Genomic DNA, 18,373 nt, shown 5'->3' with positions numbered 1-18,373 from the left:
GGGGGGGGGTGAGGAAAATTGAAAAAATTTGTTCAAATTTTTATTCAAATTTTGTAAATAAACTAGTATGGAAAAAATGTAAATTTAGACATTTCTTTGATATGTGGGCCTCAAACCTGATGTCAGTTCCATTCTACAACAGTGGCACTATGCAGTATTTGTCCTTTTTGTGACTGAGATATTTAACTCAGCATAATGTCCTCTTAAGCTCAAGGACCTGAAGAACAAATTCAAACCTCGAGTTGGTATAATCAAGGATGCTTTAGGCAGAGTATTAAGTGATCCAAGAGGTATCAAAAGAAGATACTGAAAGAATATACTGAGTCATTGTATCAAAAGGAATTATCAGACCCAAAAGAATATAATGAAACAATGATGATGAAGAAGTTCAAGCTGCTTTGAAATAAATAGCAAAAAATAAGGCCCCAGGAATAGATGGTATACCAATTGACATAGTTCAGCTAACGGATGCTGCCCTGGATGTGCTCACCAAGTTGTGTCAAGAAATCTAGAGAACGTCCACTTGGCCAACTGACTGGAAGAGATCTATATTTGTTCCCATTCCAAAGAAGGGTGACCCAACAGAGTGTGGAAACTACAGAACAATATCATTGATTTCACATGCAAGCAAGATTCTGCTGAAGATTATTCAAAAGCGACTGGAACAGCACATCAGCAGAGAACTGCCATAAGTCCAGTCTGGGTTTAGAAGGGGTTGTGGTACTAGGGATATTGTAGCTATTGTTAGATGGATATTGGATGAAAGCATGGAATACCAGAGGAATGTCTATCTGTGTTTCATTGGCTCTGCAAAGGTTTTTGACTGTGTGGACCATAACAAACTGTGGCTGACTCTGAGAAGAATGGGATTCCCAGAACACTTGATCGTGCTAATGCGAAACTTATACTTGAACTAAGAGCCAATCATCAGAACAGAGCAAGGAAACACTGCATAGTTCAAAACTGGGAAGGATGTATGCCGCGAATGTGTCCTATCTCCATACCTTTTCAACCTGTATGCAGAACAGATCATCCGGGAGGCTGGGCTCTATGAGGAGAAATGTTGCATCAGGATTTTTGGAAGATCTATCAACAATCTGCGTTATGCAGATGACATAACCCTGCTTGCTGAAACTGAGGATGACTTGAGGCGTTTGTTGTGGGGGTTAGGGACTGGAGCCTTCAATATGGATTGAGGCTCAATGTCAAGAAGACAAAGATTCTCACCACTGGACCAACTGGCAGCATCAGGATGGATGGTGAAGAGATTGAGATTATTCACAGCTTTAGTCTGCTTGGCTCCACAATCAACAATCTTGGCACCAGCAGCCAGGAAATGAAAAGATGTGTTACAATGGGAAAGTCTGCTGTTAGGAACCTCTCTAAAGTACTCAAAAGCAATGATGTCTCTCTGGAGACTAAGGTGTGTCTGGTACAGTCCATGGTCTTTGCAATCACTTCTTATGCGTCAGAGACCTGGACAATGACCAAGGAGGATAGAAGGAGAATTGATGCTTTTGAGCTTTGGTGTTGGAGAAGAGTGCTAAACATGTTATGGACTGCTAAGAAAACATCCTGGAGAGGGTTAAACTAGGCTGCTCCTTGGAAGCAAGGATTCTGAAGCTTAGTCTCACATACTTTGGTCATGTTGTAAGGAGGGACCAGTTTTTGGAGAAGGACATCATTCTTGGGAGGGTGGAGGGCAGGCGCAGGAGGGGAAGGATCTCTGGGAAGTGGATTGATTTGATGACTGGGACAATCAGGATGAGTGTGTTGGAGACAGTGATATTGGCACAGGACAGAGCAGAGTTTAGCGCTGTTGTACGTAGGGTCGCTATGAGTCGCAAGTGACTCGATGGCACATAACAACAACAACAACAACAACATGATGTCCTCTAGGGCCATCCATTTTGAAGAATATTTCATGAGTTCATTATTTTACATTCTCTATCCGTTCGTTTTTTGATGAGCACTTAGGTTGTTTCCAATTCTTTGCTATTCTGAACAAAGCCACAGTAAACATGGATGTGCATATATCTGCCTGGGTGGCAGTTATGGTTTCTTTAGGGTATTCCCAGTGGTGGAATTTCTGGGCCAAATAGTATTTTTATTTTACAACTTTTTGAGAGAGTGCCATACAGTCTTTCATAGTGGTTGCACCATTTTACACTCACACCAACAGTGAATAAGGGTTCCAGTTTCTCTGCAACCTCACCAGCAGTTGATGTTTGTGGCTCTGTTAATTTTTTTTTTATTTTTCCTGAGGTGAGATGATATATCATAGTTGTTTTGATTTGCATCTCTCTTAGAGTTAGGGATTTTAGAAGGTCCTATGCATCAAGTTTATATGAGAACTGAGGCACAAACTGAGATTTGTACACCAATTTTCATAGCAAATTATTCACCATCACAAGGACATGGAAACAGCCCAAATGTCCAACCAAAAATGAATGGATTGAGAAATGATGGCACATTCACACAATGGATACTATGCAGCATGCAGGAGCAATAACTTTGTAAATTATGACCTAACTTGAGAGGGACTGGAGAGCATTATGCTGAGTGGACTAACTCAGTCCCACAAGGATAAATATTGTATAAGACTGTAATTGTAGAAGGAATGTAAGGATCCAGGATGAGGGAGAGGCTGGAAGCAGAAGGATGTGTATGTATAAGGGGAAGAGGAGATTAATCACTGGGTTGTACAATTTGATGGGAGGGGGGAGGAAAATTGAAAGAATTTGTTTGAATTTTTATTAGAATTTTGTAAAGAAACTAGCAAAAAAGAAAATAAAATGTAGCATCTGGCTGCATAAAAGCTCTAAAAAAAGAAAGCAAAACACAGTGTCATCAAGATGCAATCAACTAATACCTGATCTTCCAGTGGGTTTTTTGAATCCGTAAATTGCATGAAAGATATTGACCATCTCTATTCCTAGGAGCCACTTGTAAATTTGAACCACAGTGAAGCACTGTCTTCACATTAGCAGCAAAACTCACCACAGTGATCCCTACTTGTGTTTGTTATTGTTGTTGTTGTATGCCATTGAGTTGAACCTGATTCATAGCTGACCCTCCAGTGAGTTTTCAGAGACAGTAATCACTTGGGAGGAGATTGCCCATCTTTTTCCCATGGAGCAGCTGGTGGATTCAAACCACATGCCTTTGGAATTGCAGCGTAGATTCTTACCACTAGGCCACTAGAGCTCCCTACTTCTGTTTAGAAATGCTAATTAATATTACATCTTCTGGCTACATATATTAGTATTAAACTTAAATTCTAGTTAACTTTGTTGTGATGAAAAATATTGCTGAAAAATATATCTCAAATATATTAAAGAGAGCTTTATTTTAGAAACTATCAACAACTGCTGTTTTTCTTCATTCTAAATCTTACATTTAAAAGTTCTTTATTTATTCTCCAAGAAGAAAAGAAAATAATGTTAATTTTAAGATGCATAAATGTATCAAAGAAGTAAGAGATTAAAGTACTCTGATGGTCCCAGAATTATCAGGTGTACTTCCTTCATTATTAACTCCCTTTCATTTCTTTATCCCTATTTGGAAATTTCTATGTTGAGTAGTTGTTTGGTTTGTTTTGAGGATGTTTTTTGTTTTGTTTTGTTTTAAATTAAAGAGAAAAAAGGCCAGTACATCTCTTTAAATTTGATAGACTTAAGTTTATGAGACTTGTTGATAGAATATTCTAGTAGAATGGAACAACTTTAAAAAAGCAAACAAAGCTTGTTTATCAATGGTCAGAAACTATGCTAAGTATTTTATGTTTTCATGTGTTTATATATTTAAGGTTAAAGACAAAAACTGTTGAAAGTTACTTTCATTTACTTCAGTTGTAAAACTGATACAGTGAGGTGCATGTTAGGTTACAGGGAGGAATGTTGGTAAACACATTGGAGACAAACCATCTTTCCTTACTAAAGTGGCTGCAAGTTTTACCTGCTGTTCAGAGGACACCCGTTAGCTATAATGACTAAACTAATTGCGTCTCACTTTTCCCCTTAAAAAATATGAACTGACAAATTTTCTGAATTGTTTAAGCCTGTTTTTTCCAGTTACAAAAAGAGGAGTAATAATAGAACTTGCCTCATTCTTCATAATGATCATTAAGGAGACTGAGATACTGTTTGTAAAACACTGAGTAAGTTTGCTATCATGTTTCATCTCCTAGATTTTTATTAGCATAACTCTTATTAGGTGCCACGGAGTTAGGTTTGAGCAGAAAAACTCCTGCCTGGTTCTGTGCCTTCTTTACAATCCTACCTCTGCTTCCTCCCATTGTTACAGCTACTGTGTCCATTCATATTGCTAAAGTCATCTTCAGTAACATTCTATTTACTCTCATGTCCTTCTCCAGGGACTGGTAACTAATAATATGTCAATGTCCATGTGACAAAGCCTCATAATTTTTAATGTGTAAGCCACAGTCTGTACGTCTAAAATAGATTGTCCTTTAGTTTGGCAATCCTCAAATATTCAATATTTTTTACCAATGTTATAATTCAGGTGAATCTGAGTCAGGGCATAGTCTTTCCGATCACTTGTTATGCATCTTAAAGCTGAACAATGAATAAGGATGACAGAAAAAGAATTGACGCCTTTGAGCTATGGCGTTGGAGAAGAACACTAGACATTCCATGAATGGTCAAAAGAATAAACAGATATGTCTTGGATAGAGTGCAGCTGGAGCGCTCTTTGGAGGTAAGAAGGATGAGGCTTCACCTCATACACATTGAGCATGTTGAAAACAGGGTCCAGTCCTTGGAGAAGGACGTGATGCTGGGAGGGGTGGAGGGTTGGAGAAGGAGAGGAAGACCCTCAATCATGTGGACTGGCATGATAACTGTTACAATGGGCTCTTGTGTATCAGGAAGTATGTGGCAGCACAGTTATACTATACTTGATGGCACCTAACAACAGCTATAATTCAGGGGTATCAATTCTTGTTCATTCTCCTTTATTCATTGCCCCACTTTCACAAGCATATAAGGCAATTTGAAAACATGGCTTAAGTTTGATGCATCTTGGTCTTCATTGTGATGGACATTTAAATGTTACTAATGATATTCCAGTAAGTAACAAAAGAGGGTTCTTTCCCTCATATCTTATCAACAAAGACTGTTGAACATTTAAATTTTGCCAATCCAAAGTATCTCACTGGTATTTTAATATTTTTAAAATAACTATGAAAGTCAATGTTGTTGTTTACTATTGCATTTGTTATTATATGTTTCACATTTATTTTCATATTGATTTCAGGGTTTATGTACACATTCTATGTATTAAATCAGGGGTTCTATTTCATTTTTAACAAAAAATGGGTTATTTGATGTTGGGAAGGAAGGAGGATCGGCATAGGAGAGGAAGACCCTCAACCAGGGGGATTGATATGGTGACTGCTGCAATAGGTTCTTGTGTGTCAGGAAGTGTGAGGATAGCACATGACAGGACTAAGTTCAGATAATTTGTTCAACGGGTTACTATGAGTCGTACTTGACTCAAAGACACCTAACAACAACAACAACGTATTAACATCTTAGTAGTTCATGAAGGTTTCCTAGGTGTTCCTTTATTTAAGAGATTCATTTAACATATTTTTATATGATAATTTAAAACACTTATAGAATATTTCAGCATATTCTAATGTGTGCGTTTTGAATCTCATTTAAGATATTCCTAGTTACTTTTGATGTTGTTTTTATGTTCTATTAAGTTGTAACCAACTCATACTGACTCTCCCATGGGTTTTTAGAGGCTTTGAGTTAGATGGGATTAGATTGTTCATCTCTCCTCCATGGAGCAGCTGGTGGATTCAAACTATCTGTCTTCCGGTTGTCAACACAATTCCTTATCACTGAACAAACAAAACTCCTCTATTCCTAGTTATAGTATCCTAAAATTTCCTTTACACTTTTGAAGATCTCTAATCCATCTGGACTTTTCATTGTACTGAAGAACAGATTTAATTTTGTTATTGCCCATATGGATAACAACAGTTTTATTTTTATATATTGACTTTTCAATCTCTCTACACAGTTTTTTTTCTTTTTCAATATCTGTCATTTCATATCATGTGGGTCTTTCTTTATTCATTATATTTTGTGGTTTCTAATTAAACTGTGTTTTATCTTCAGCTTTTTAGAATGTGCCATTACTGTCATAAACCTTTAATCTGCTGTTATGCAAGAGATGAGAACATAGGTGTATTAATGAGTTGGTCACAGGAAAAAAAACAAAAAGGGAAAAAAGAGACCTCCAGTTTAATTTGTTTGCTTTGTCTTACTTTCAGCACACTAAGGTTTTCTCATTAACATTACTCTTTGCACATCTGTTGCACATCGCTATATTATCTATCCTTTCTTAAATCCAGGCTAAAGAAGGAAAAACATTCCTCTGGAACAGGTCATTCTCAGTCCTTGTTGATAAGATATGAGGAAAAGTACCCTCTTTTGTTACTTACTGGAATATAAATAGCACAGAAAGAGAAGAAAAGAACTGGAATAAACCTGCAATGAATTTCAGTACTCTGGTTGAATATGGCGTACATAATATGCATTATTTTACCATTTACCATCTCAAATTCTGAGTCTACATCCTAAGTCCTTGGTACAGGAAAGAATAGTTTGCCAACAGGAGCCACAAAACAAAGATGAATGATCCTTTTTTAGGAAATAGGAGAGAATAATTAGAAGAAATCAGTCAATCTGACAGAATAAATACTCATTACATCGCTGTTATTAGTAGTAAAAGGATCATGTTTTATGTATTGTGTATTCACTTCATATATTTCACACAAAACTAGAAACTTATAATCTAGATGAGGCAGGTGGAATGCAGTAATTAAGAAATTACTAAATGCAGTAATAAAGAAATGTTATTGTATACTGTTGAGTTGGAACCAATTGATAATTGACACTCCAGTGGATTTTCCAAGGTAGTAAGGAAATTATCCTTTATTCTGTGGAGCAATTGATGGATTCGAACTGCTTGGCTTTGGTTAGGTAGGACAATTTCTTACCACTGAATCATCAGAGCTCCTTAATGAAGAAGCAGAAAGCAGTAACCCTAACACTGAGAGACATGCATATTACATTCAGAGTTTCTAACAAAACTAAAAGAGACAAGCAGTTTGGGAGATGCTACTAAAGGAGATTTTCTAGAAATAAAGAATGTCAGTTATTCAGATTAAAGGATCTCACAGAGAACTCACCAAGATTAAGAAAACATGAAAAAATAATTTCCAATAATGGAGGAATTACTTAAATCCGTTCTTAATTTGGTAAGAAAAACTCTAAAGATGTAACATGTTAGATTCACGTTTTTGTGACTCATCTTGAAATTATCTACATGGTTGGTATCACAGTCTCTTCCCTCCTCCTCCTCACGTCTTCACCCTCTGCACTGGGCAGACTCTCATTATGTGCTTCCATGACTGTCCATGCTGTTCTCACTCCCTAGGTTTTCTTCCTCCCACTCCTTCTTTCTGAGCTTCCTTGACCTTTAACAAACTTCTCACTTAAGCTTCACTGTGTTTCTGTACTTTTACTTATTATCCACAATCATCTGTCACAGTTTTGAATGTAGAAAAATCTCAAAGTATCTGATTAGAGTCACTAGGGCCCCTCCTGTTTTTAGTACTTTCTTCAAACTGTTTTGCTGAGGCATGTGGGAGACAGTGAGATTCAGAGCTATGGTACATAGGGTCACGATGAGTCACAGTTGACTGGGCAGCATATAACTACAACAACAATACAAAAAATAAAGGAATAAAAAGATACATTTTTTTAATGTAACTGTGGCATTGAATGTCCAGTGAGTTCTACTAATGTGTTAGGAAAAGTGTCTTGTATATCTGCTTTCTGCTGTCTTCTGTCTTAACTTTACACTAGCTGGCATTATTGTGTACCATCGAGTCATAACCAACTGATAGCTGCCCCTCTGGCTGTTTTTCAGAGACAGTTAATCGTACAGAAAGAGATTGCTCATCCTTCTCCTTAACTCTAATTATTCTGTTATTTTGAAAGACATCCAGAATCCTCTCAATAGTTACTCATGTGCAATTAAAAAAAAAAAATCAAAAAACCCTTAGTAGCAGTACCATTACAAAACTGGTGGATAGAATCTTCACATAATCCACTTAAATATTATTAACCTTGCTTGACTGATAAAATTTCACTAACTTTCCAGGTTAAGAAATTTATTCCAACATCACACACGTTACTAATGGCATTACCTGTGTTAATGGCAGAAGTTGCTTGTATTCTTCCACAGCCTGAGATCTCCCATCCATTCTTTCAATTCTGTATTCATTTACTCGTTTTGAATACATGCACTTTCTGAATACTGCTTTCATGTGAGGCATCGTGCTCAACTTCATGTGTTACATTTCTTACCTGACTCTAGTTGGCAGTTCCAATTAATGGTACTAGATGTGACATGACAGTAGTAAGCCAAATTTCCATCTCTTTGAAAAATTCAATAGACAAATTACTAAAAGAGAAGAGGTTGCCATGATACTTGAGAAAAATCAATGTGCAGGCAATTTGGAAGTCCTCTTTGTGAACATGTCTGAAACGTCTGATACTTTGCCTACTGAAAAGTTAATGAGTTAGTCAGTCTGAGTTTCATGCTGGTAGAAGTCATTAGATGTTTAGGTCAGAGGCACAGGTATTTTATTAGTCACAGTATTAGGACCAGTTTATTACTTAAAGCAATACAGTAGCCAGAATCTTGACAATTTTTTTACCAGTTAATTGAGACTAAATTCTATAATGGGTAGATGGAGAAGTTGAATACTACATGAAATGTGTGATAGATTATACTTTTACTGCACCAACCATCTCTTCACTTTGCTTCAGCTACTAACCTTCCTCAGCATTGTCAGATGTTTCTCTACACAAATATCCTTAGAAACAATTGTAAACAACAAAGGATAGTCAGTATCTTGCCCACGAATTTTACACAAATGGATCAAATCAGAATTATCTCACAACTCTCCATCAGCCACAAGGCATAATGAAATACTACAAGCTTAGAAAAGCAAAAGGGAAAAATGAGTTGTGTAATGCTTATTATTTTGTGCTTAATGATAAATTTATTAAGTATAAAGCAACTACTTTATAAAGAAAAAAGCATAAAGTATATCTAGTTGCAATTTAGGCATAAGAAGGAATTTATGAAGTGCTGTGATCATTATATTTTTATCTCTTCCAACCAAGAATATCACATAATTCATAATTGTTTTAAGCACATCAACAGGTAACTGCTAGAAATTCAAGCTGGATGCAGAAGAGATCATAGCACATGGAACATTAGAGCTGATGTCAGGTGGATATTGGCATAAAGCAGAGAATATCACAATATTGTCTATTTGTCTTTAATTGGCATTCCAAAGTTATTTCAATACATGGATAATAAAAAATTATAGATAACATTGAGAAATACGGCAGGCCCAAAACACTTGTGTTCAAAACTTAACACATACACTAAGCAGGCAAACAGACCAAGAGAACACTTCATGGTTTAAAATCAGAGAAGATTTGCAACAGGGCTGTATCCTTTCTCCAAACAGTCAGTATACTGAGCAAATAATTCCAAAAACTGAACTCTGGTGAAGAAAAATTTGATATAAGAATTGGAAGAAGGCTCATTAACAACCTGCTTTAGGAAGATAGCGTACTGCTTTCATTTTTCACTGCTGAAAGCAAAGAAGACTCTTGAATATAAGTCACCACTCTACATCAAGAAAACAAAAATCTTCACCTCATAACCAAAAGAAAACATCATGATTGATCGAGAAAAGAAGGAAGGTGCAAATGATTTCATCTTACTTGTTTCCACAGTCAACACTCATAATATATGCTGTCAAGGAATCAAAAACCATGTTTTACTGGGGAAATCTGCTGTAAAGGACCTCTTTAAAGTGCTTAAAGAATCAAGGATGCAAGTGTAAAGACGGAGACGTGCCTGATCCAAGTTATGATCTTTTCAGTAGTCTCTTATGCCTCTCAAAGTGGGACAATAAATAAGAACGACAGAAGAAGAAGGTTGGTGATGAGTATTGATTAGACCATGGACAACTAAAACAACAAAGAAATCTGTCTTGAAGAAGTATAATTAGAGTGCCCTAAAGGCAAGGATGGTGAAAATTTGTCTGATTTACTTTGGACATATTTTCAGGAGTAACTGGTACTTGGAGAGAGACGTCATGCTGGAAAAAGTAGTTGTGTTGTTGTTAAATGCCATTGAGTCATAGACGACTCATAGTGACTCTATGAATGGAATACCTGAACACTTGTATAACTTTAACGCTAAATTCATAGATTTTTCCAGAAGCAAGCTATTTCGGAAGTGGATGCCACTTCTGCTTCCAAGCTTGTTTTAATCTGGGAAATCCACCAAAGACTGTCCACAATGGGTAATGATTATCGCATTTGATACATCAATGTCACAGTGTTTAGCATCACAGCAACCACAAGTTACCTCTGTAACAAGTTACCTCTGTAAGGACAGACCAGTGCTATACCACTTAGAAGAATGTTTGATAAAAAAATAATTAAAACCAGTCCTGAGGGCCACAGAATAAAACCGTGTACCTTTGCCTTGGTAGCATAACTTTCTATCCACTAGGCCAACAGAGCTCTCTCTAGGACTAACTGCACTTCTTTGAAAAACAGATCCAATCCTTGCCCATCCTACACCATTCTCACTATCCAAGACATGCTCGAGCTAATGTGCCAAATGTGATAATGGTTACCCACATTGGACAGCGTTTGGTGAAGTTCGCAAATTAAAACGGGCTTGGAAGCAAGAATGACATCCACTTCTGAAATAGCTTGCCTCCGGAAAGTCTATGAACTTAGAGAAATGATGAAAGTTATACAAGTGTTCAGGTCTTTCCTTCATAGGGTCACCATGAGTCGCCTATGACTCGATGGAACTTAACAACAGTTAAAGTTCCAGTCATTGGGAAACGACATCATGGTGAGAGAAGTGGAAGGTCAGTAAAGAAAATAAGATCCTCAACACGACACATTGGTATGGTGACTATAACAATAGGCTTGAGCATGTCTCAGAGAAAGTAGGGGATCAGGGAAAAATAGCAAGAAGAGACACAGTAGCTACCATAATAAGCTTGTACACACAGAAATCATAAGAATGTCACAAACATGAAACAGTTCAAATCAATGTTCATAGGATTAATATGAGTTGTAGTCAACTTGCTTGTACCTTACAATAGATGTTTATCTTCGAGGAATTGCAGCCAAGGTTAATTTTCATTCCCCATACTTTGGGGCTCCTTTGACGTAAGGATGGTAAAACAGCAGCTCAAATACTTTGAGTATGTTTTCAAGAGGGGCTGGTCTTTGGAAAAACATCATTATGGGAAGGGTGGAGGGTGAGAAAAAGAGAGGAAGACCTTAAGCAAGGGGAATTGGTGCACTGGTTTTAGAAATGGACTGATGCATGTCAGAAATAGTGCAAATGGTACAGGTTCAGAGAAGGCTCAGCTCCCTTATTCATAGGCATGCGATGAGTTGTTGTCAACTTGATGGCTCTTAAAAACAACAACAACATCACTAAACAATATGTAAATAAAAGGATCTCAGTTTGTCTCTGATGAACTTTATGGTTTGGGGCTATACGTCCAGGTCTCTGGTCCACTTTGAGTTGATTTTTTTGAATGGTGTGAGATGTGGATTCTGTTTCAGCTTTCTTCTGGTCACAGTTCATTTTGCCAGCACCATTTGCTGAAAAAGTTATCATTTCCCCACCTGATAGTTTTATTTCCTTGTCTAATACCTGTTGATCATAGATAGTTGGGTCTATTTCTGGGTTCTCAATTCTGTCCCATTGGCCTATGTGCCTGCCATTGTAGCAGCACCATGTTGCTTTGGTAACTACCTCTGTGTAGTATATGAGAATGAGAATGAGGATCCAAGGGTTTGGGAGGATGGGGCTCAGACAGACAGTTAATGATAGAGTCCCAGATCTGGATGGACGGAGGGAGGGAAATAGGAAAGACCCGGTGTGAAAACAATGTATACAAACCTGTATAATAAACCTGTACAAAATAAAAACAACGAAATGAAACATGAGGAATCCAACTTCCATTTAAAAAACTATTGTCAGATAATTGATGTTTGTGGTTAAGCAAATGTTTCAACATGGAAATGTTAACATGCTTTGAGTGTTGGACTTATGTCAAGCAAGCAAACTTATTTAAAATTTATTAAAGCTCTTTCCTTTTAATCCCTGTTTGACAAACACCTATTGTCCAAACTGAATAAATGGAACTGTTTAGTCAATTTATTTTTCTTCACAAAGCCACTTGTAGTAACATTAGAAACTGAATATTTTTGTATTGTTTCTTATCCATTTTCATGAATTATCTTAACGAAAGCCTTAGTGCTGGAAAACAGTTGGGTCTGAAAATATACAATATGACCTTTAACTTTAATGTGATCGGCATGGGCTACCACACTTCATAGTGTAACATAACAGCTGTTTTTAGAGCTGACCACAATCAATCATTTTCACTTGCCTTTGGCAAAACTGAATTGCTTTGAGCCTTTCTATCAGGCAGGGTTGAGAATTTGGAGGGAAATGACTGTTGTATTCTGTATTATTTCCAGGAGAATCTGATGATATTGTTAATAAAGCAAATTGACAACATACATGTAAGTCTCATTTAAATGCATATTTTTAAAACTAAATTTTGATTCAAAATTATGCTTATTAAGTAGATATCTCAGTTATCAAATAAGGCTAATAGTAGAAAAACCATAAGTGGCTGGTTTAGACAAACAAATTTGTTTTCCCATTGTTTGTTGTTTTCATGTGCCATCGAGTCTCCTGCGACCCATAATGACCCTATGTACAGCAGCTCTGAACCCTTCCCTGTCCTCAGCCAGTCTCACTATCTGACATGCCAATGCTCATTGCCCCAGTTAGTGTATAAATCTCATTCAGGGTCTTCCTCTCCTTGGCTGTCACTCCACCCTTTCAAGCATGATGTCCTTTCTCCCAGGACTGGTCTCTTCTGGCCAGGTGCCCAAAGTATGTGAGTTGTTGTTGTTGTTTGGTACTGTCGAGTCATAGACGACTCATAGCGACCCTATAAATGAACGGCCTGAGTACTGTTAGTACATAGAGTTTCCGGAGGCAAGCCATTTCCGAAGTGGATGCCGCTTCTGCTTCCAGGCTTGTTTTAGTCGGGAAGCTCCAGCCAACACTGAAAGTATGTGAGATGAAGCTTCAAAATCCTAGCCTCCAAGGAGAGACTTGGTTTCAACTTCTCCAAGACAAACCAATTTGTTTTCATGGCAGTCCATGCTGTGTTCAAGATCCTTTTCCAGCACTGCAACTCAAAGTCATCTATTCTCACATCCTTAGTCATTGTTCAACTCTCTGAAGCATAAGTAACTGAGAAGATTATAGCCTGGACTAGGGACACCTTTGTCTCTAGACTTACATTGTTGCTTGTCAGCACTCTGGAGAGTTACATAACAGTAGAATACCAATACAGTACGTCTTTTGATTTCCTGACAGCTGGTGTTAAGAGTGTTGCTTGTGTATCGGAGCAAGCTGTAATTGCTAACAATCTCAATCTTTTCTCCATCTATTATGGTGCTGCCAGTTGGCACAGTGGTGCACATCTTTGTCTTCTTGATGTTGAGCTTCAATCTGGGTTGAATATTATATTCCTTGACCTTTTGCAGCAAGTGCTTCAGGTTGTCATCAGTTTCAGCACGCAACGTTGTGTCATCTGCATAGAGTAGGTTGTTAATGAGTCTTCCTCCAATCTTGATGACACTCCTCCTTATAAAGCCCTGCTTCCCGAATGATCTGTTCTGCATACAGATTGAAAATGTATGCGGACAGGATGCATGCCTGACACACTCGCTTCCTGATTTTACACTATGCAGTGTTTCCTTGTTCTGTTCTGAGGACTGATTCTTGGACCAAGTATAAGTTTTCGTATAAGCATGATCAAGTGTTCTGAGATTTCCGTTTTCCTCAAGGTTATCCACAATTTATTGTGATCTACACAGTCTAATGCCTTTTCATGGTCAATGAAACACGGATAGATATTCTTCTGGTACTCTCTGCTCTCTGCAAAGATCCATCTGACATTGGCAATTACATACCTGGATTAGGCATACCTTTGTCTCTAGACTCACATCGTTGCTTTTCAGGACTCTGGAGAGGTCCCTGACAACAATTTTTCCCAATGCAATTCATCTTTTATTTTTTGACTGCTGGTGCTGAGAGTATTGATTGTCGAGCCAAGCGAACTGTAATTGTCAACAACATCAATCTCTTCTCCATCTATCACGGTGCTGTCAATTGGCCCAGTGGTGAGAATCTTTGTCTTCTTGATGTTGAGCTTCAATTCGTATTGAAGACTATAGTCCTTGCTTCAGGCCCTCTTCATTTTCAGTAAGCAAGGTTGTGTGATCTGCATAATGTAGGTTGTTGATGGGTCTTCCTCCAATCCAGATGGTACATTACTCCTCAGAAGGCCCTGCCTCCAGGATAATCTGTTCTGTACATGGATTGAAAAGGTATGCAGACGGAATGCATCCCTGAATCACTTTCCTGATTTTGAACCATGTAATGCATCCCTGCTTTGTTCTGAGAACAGCTTCCTCTTCCAGTTATATAGGTTTCACATAAGCACAATCAAGTGATCTGGGATTCCCATTTTCTTTAACGTTAGCCACATTTTGTTGTGATTCATACAGTCAATGCCTTTATATAGTCAATGAAACACAGATAGATGTTCCTCTGGTACCCTTTGCTTTCTGCCAAATCCCTAACTTGGCAATAATGTCTCTTATATCAATGGCCTCTTCTAAAACCAGTGTGAATTTCTGGTAGTTCTTTGTCAATGTACTTTTCCAGTCTTTTCTGAATCATCTTCAGCAGTATTTTGCTAGTGTGTGATATTAGTGATATTGTTTAATAGTTTCCACACTCTGTCAGGTCACTTGTTTTTCTGGAATGGGAAGAAATATAAATCTTTTCAGTTAGGTGTCCAGGTAGTTGTCCTCCAGATTTCTTGGCACAACTTGATTGAGAATGAAGGGACAGCAAAAAACCCTTTTTTTTTTTTTTTTATAAATCCCCATTAATGCCAGAAGCAGAAGCAGGCCATAAAAATTCTGAGCTGAAGGCAAACGCGAATGCCCTGGGTAAAGACTTGTCTGTCCTTGCAAAATAAAGAATTAACTAATGTCTATGTGACACAGAAGGAGTAAAGGCGGCCAAAGTAGCCAGCCCGTCAAAATCCAACCCACATGACTAATCCCCCGACCCACCAACCATGATCTCAATGCCCCTGCCCCAACAGGGCACCCCAAAAAACTATAAAAGCAATTGGGAGGAGGGACTCGGGACTTTTTACCTCGCCACAATCTCACGGATAAAGTCTCCACATGTGGAATTAATAAATTCTCTTGAAATTTTCAGACGTGCAATTGGATCGCCTTTGAGGGGCATTTCATGAGCAAAACAAGCACATCAAGGGCAGCATCTGTTCATTGAAATATGTCAATTGGTGTTCCAACAGTTCCTGGTGCCTTACTTTTTGCTAAGTCCTTCAGAGCAGCCTGAACTTCTTCCTTTATCACCAATGCCTCTTGATCGTATATTGTTTCTTGAAATTCTTCTGGATTAGGCAATTGTTTTTTATTCAATTACTCTGTATACTCCTTCCATCTTCTTTTCGTTCTTCCTGAATCATTCAATATTCTGTTCATAGCATCCTTAAGCATTGAAACTTGTGGCTTGAATTTGTTCTTTAGATCCTTCAGGTTAGGAAATGCCAGTTTGGCCCTTTGGTTTTTCTGACTCTAGCTCCTAGCACATTTCATTATAATACTTTGCCTTGTCTCTCCGAGCTTCCCTTTGAAATCTACTGTTCAGCTCCTTAACTTCTTAATTTCTTCCCTTTTCTTTGGTTTTTTTTGGTGCATTAGTGCAATATTCATAGTCTCTTCTGATATCCATTTTGGTCTTTTCTTCCTTCTTTGTAATGACCTTTTGCCTTCTTTATGAAAAATATTTTTTGCTTGCTTTTTGAGATTTTATTGTAAGTTTATGAAGAACTTGGATTTCCAGTCATTCGTTATTGCACATTTTCCTCTCTGGGCCCTTTTCCCCCACACCAGTTAGCTTTTTTCTTGGGATAAAAAGTTATTTCATTCTTATATAGTCCTCACCCCTAGACCACTTTACTCTGCAGCTCTTATTCTGGACTCTTGTCATAGCAATAATACCTAATAATATATTCCTTTTATACAGTTCTCTACCTTGTCTGTTTCAATGTCATTTGTTTATATTATTTATTGCTTCTTTTCTTTTTTTCCTCCTAACCCCACCTGTTTGTTCTGTTTTATAACAGTGACATTGAGCAATATTCTTAATACCTTCCCACAGCTTATCTGGTCTTCATTCATTAGTGTTTAAGCCTTCAAACTTGTTTCTGAGTTGGTTTTTAAATTCTGGGGGGATAGACTCAAGAGGACTTAGAATTCAATATGTATGCTGGTTTAAAAGTAAAGCTTTCTCTCTTTGCCCTTTCTGGAAAGTATTTCTATCTTTAGCTCTTTCTTGACTCATTTTAGATCTCCATGTACCTTGGTGTCAATTTTCCCTGTTTTTGCTTTTTTGCCATCCCTTTGCTTAAGAAAGATTGTCTTAAAAGATCCCTTGCACTAATCCAGTCTCATTAACAGAACGAAGAAAACCCACTTCAAAATGGAATTAAGTGGAAGTTAATCCATAAATACATAAAGTTTATGACTTAACAGCCTATATTTTTAAGGAACATAGTTAAATACATAACTTTCTAGCTTTTAGCATTCCAAAATTCATGTCCTATCCACAGATAAAATTCAGTTACCTTATCATATTATTTACAAATAAATTCCATCCCCCAAATAAATTCTAAGCTCTAAATGTCAGATACTCACTTTCTGAGTAGTACAATACTAATTTGGTGGAAATTTTAAGCATATTCTGTCTTCAGGAATGTGAAGTCTTTATCTTCCCACCTGTGAAATCTAGATGACAGTTTATCGGTTTTCAAAGTATAGTGGTAACACAGGCACAACAAGGTAGACCTTTCTACGACAAAAGAGTGAAATTTAAGGGAAAAGAAGAAATGACAATCACTAAGAAAAACTCAAACCCTATCAAACTATTTACATTAGCTCTTTGGGAAATGATCCAGCCCTCTGGACTCTGGCTGTTGGTCCTGACCTATAAATACTGAGTAGAGGCTATGGACTTCAATGATTACAACTCTGTTTTCTCAGCTTTAGGTTATTACCTTATCCTTTTCAAGGTACTGAAAAGTACACTGGCAGGTACTGTTCATCCCGATAGATATGACAGTCCCCACCACATGCACTCCTTTTAATGGTTGCTCCATTCTCTGATATATTTTAAGAGCAGTCCACACTGTAGACCCGGACCAAATTGGTGAAGATATCACTCTTTGAAAACTGTGGTGTCACTCTTTGAAATCCAGGAGATTATCACTTTCCTTTAAAAAAGCAAAAACAAAAAAACCCAATTCTTTTCCTCTGACATTGTACAACAGAACTTCCCAAATCTTTCAGTTCTGTTTTCAATTTGCCTATTAAGTCCATCTTTTCTCCCTCACTCTCCACTCATTGTAATAAATGTTACAAAGACAATCAAAAAGCTCTTTAAGAGCTTGTTAGATGTTTCCTTCATAATTACAGGTATGTTGTGTTGTTATGTTCCGCCAAGTCGCCTGCAACTCATAGCGACCCTATGTACAAGAGCCTTAAACTGTGCTAAATCCTGTGCCAACCTTATTATTTCTGATGCACCCACTCCCATTACCCCAATCACTGAAGTGTTTCCATCTCATCAAGGGTCTTCCTCTCCTGTGCTGTCACACCACTCTCCTGAACATAATGTCCCTCTCCAAGGACTGGTCCCTCCTTGCAACATGCCCAAAGTATGTCAGACGAAGCTTCAGAATCCTTGCCTCCGAGGAGCAGCCCAGTTTCATCCTCTCCAGGAAGAACCTATTTATTCTCCTAGCAGTCCATGGTATATTCAACACTCTTCTCCAGCACCACGGTCAAAGGCATCAATTCTTTCTATCATCGCTAGTCACTGTCCAGCTCTCTGATGCATAGCACGCAATTGTGAAGACTATGGCCTAGATCAGACACGCCTTAGTCTCCAGCTTGACGTTGTTGCTCTTCAGTAGTGTGGAGAACCCCTGAAAGCTGACTTTCCTAATGCATTTCATCTTTTAATTTCCTGGCTGCTGGTACCAAGAGTGTTGATTGTGGAGCCAAGCAAACAA

The sequence above is a fragment of the Elephantulus edwardii genome, unplaced genomic scaffold (genome assembly GCF_000299155.1).
Source record: "Elephantulus edwardii isolate Elephantulus edwardi_28Jun2011 unplaced genomic scaffold, EleEdw1.0 scaffold00023, whole genome shotgun sequence".
Lineage (NCBI taxonomy): Eukaryota > Metazoa > Chordata > Mammalia > Macroscelidea > Macroscelididae > Elephantulus > Elephantulus edwardii.
This window is presented reverse-complemented; position numbering follows the sequence as displayed.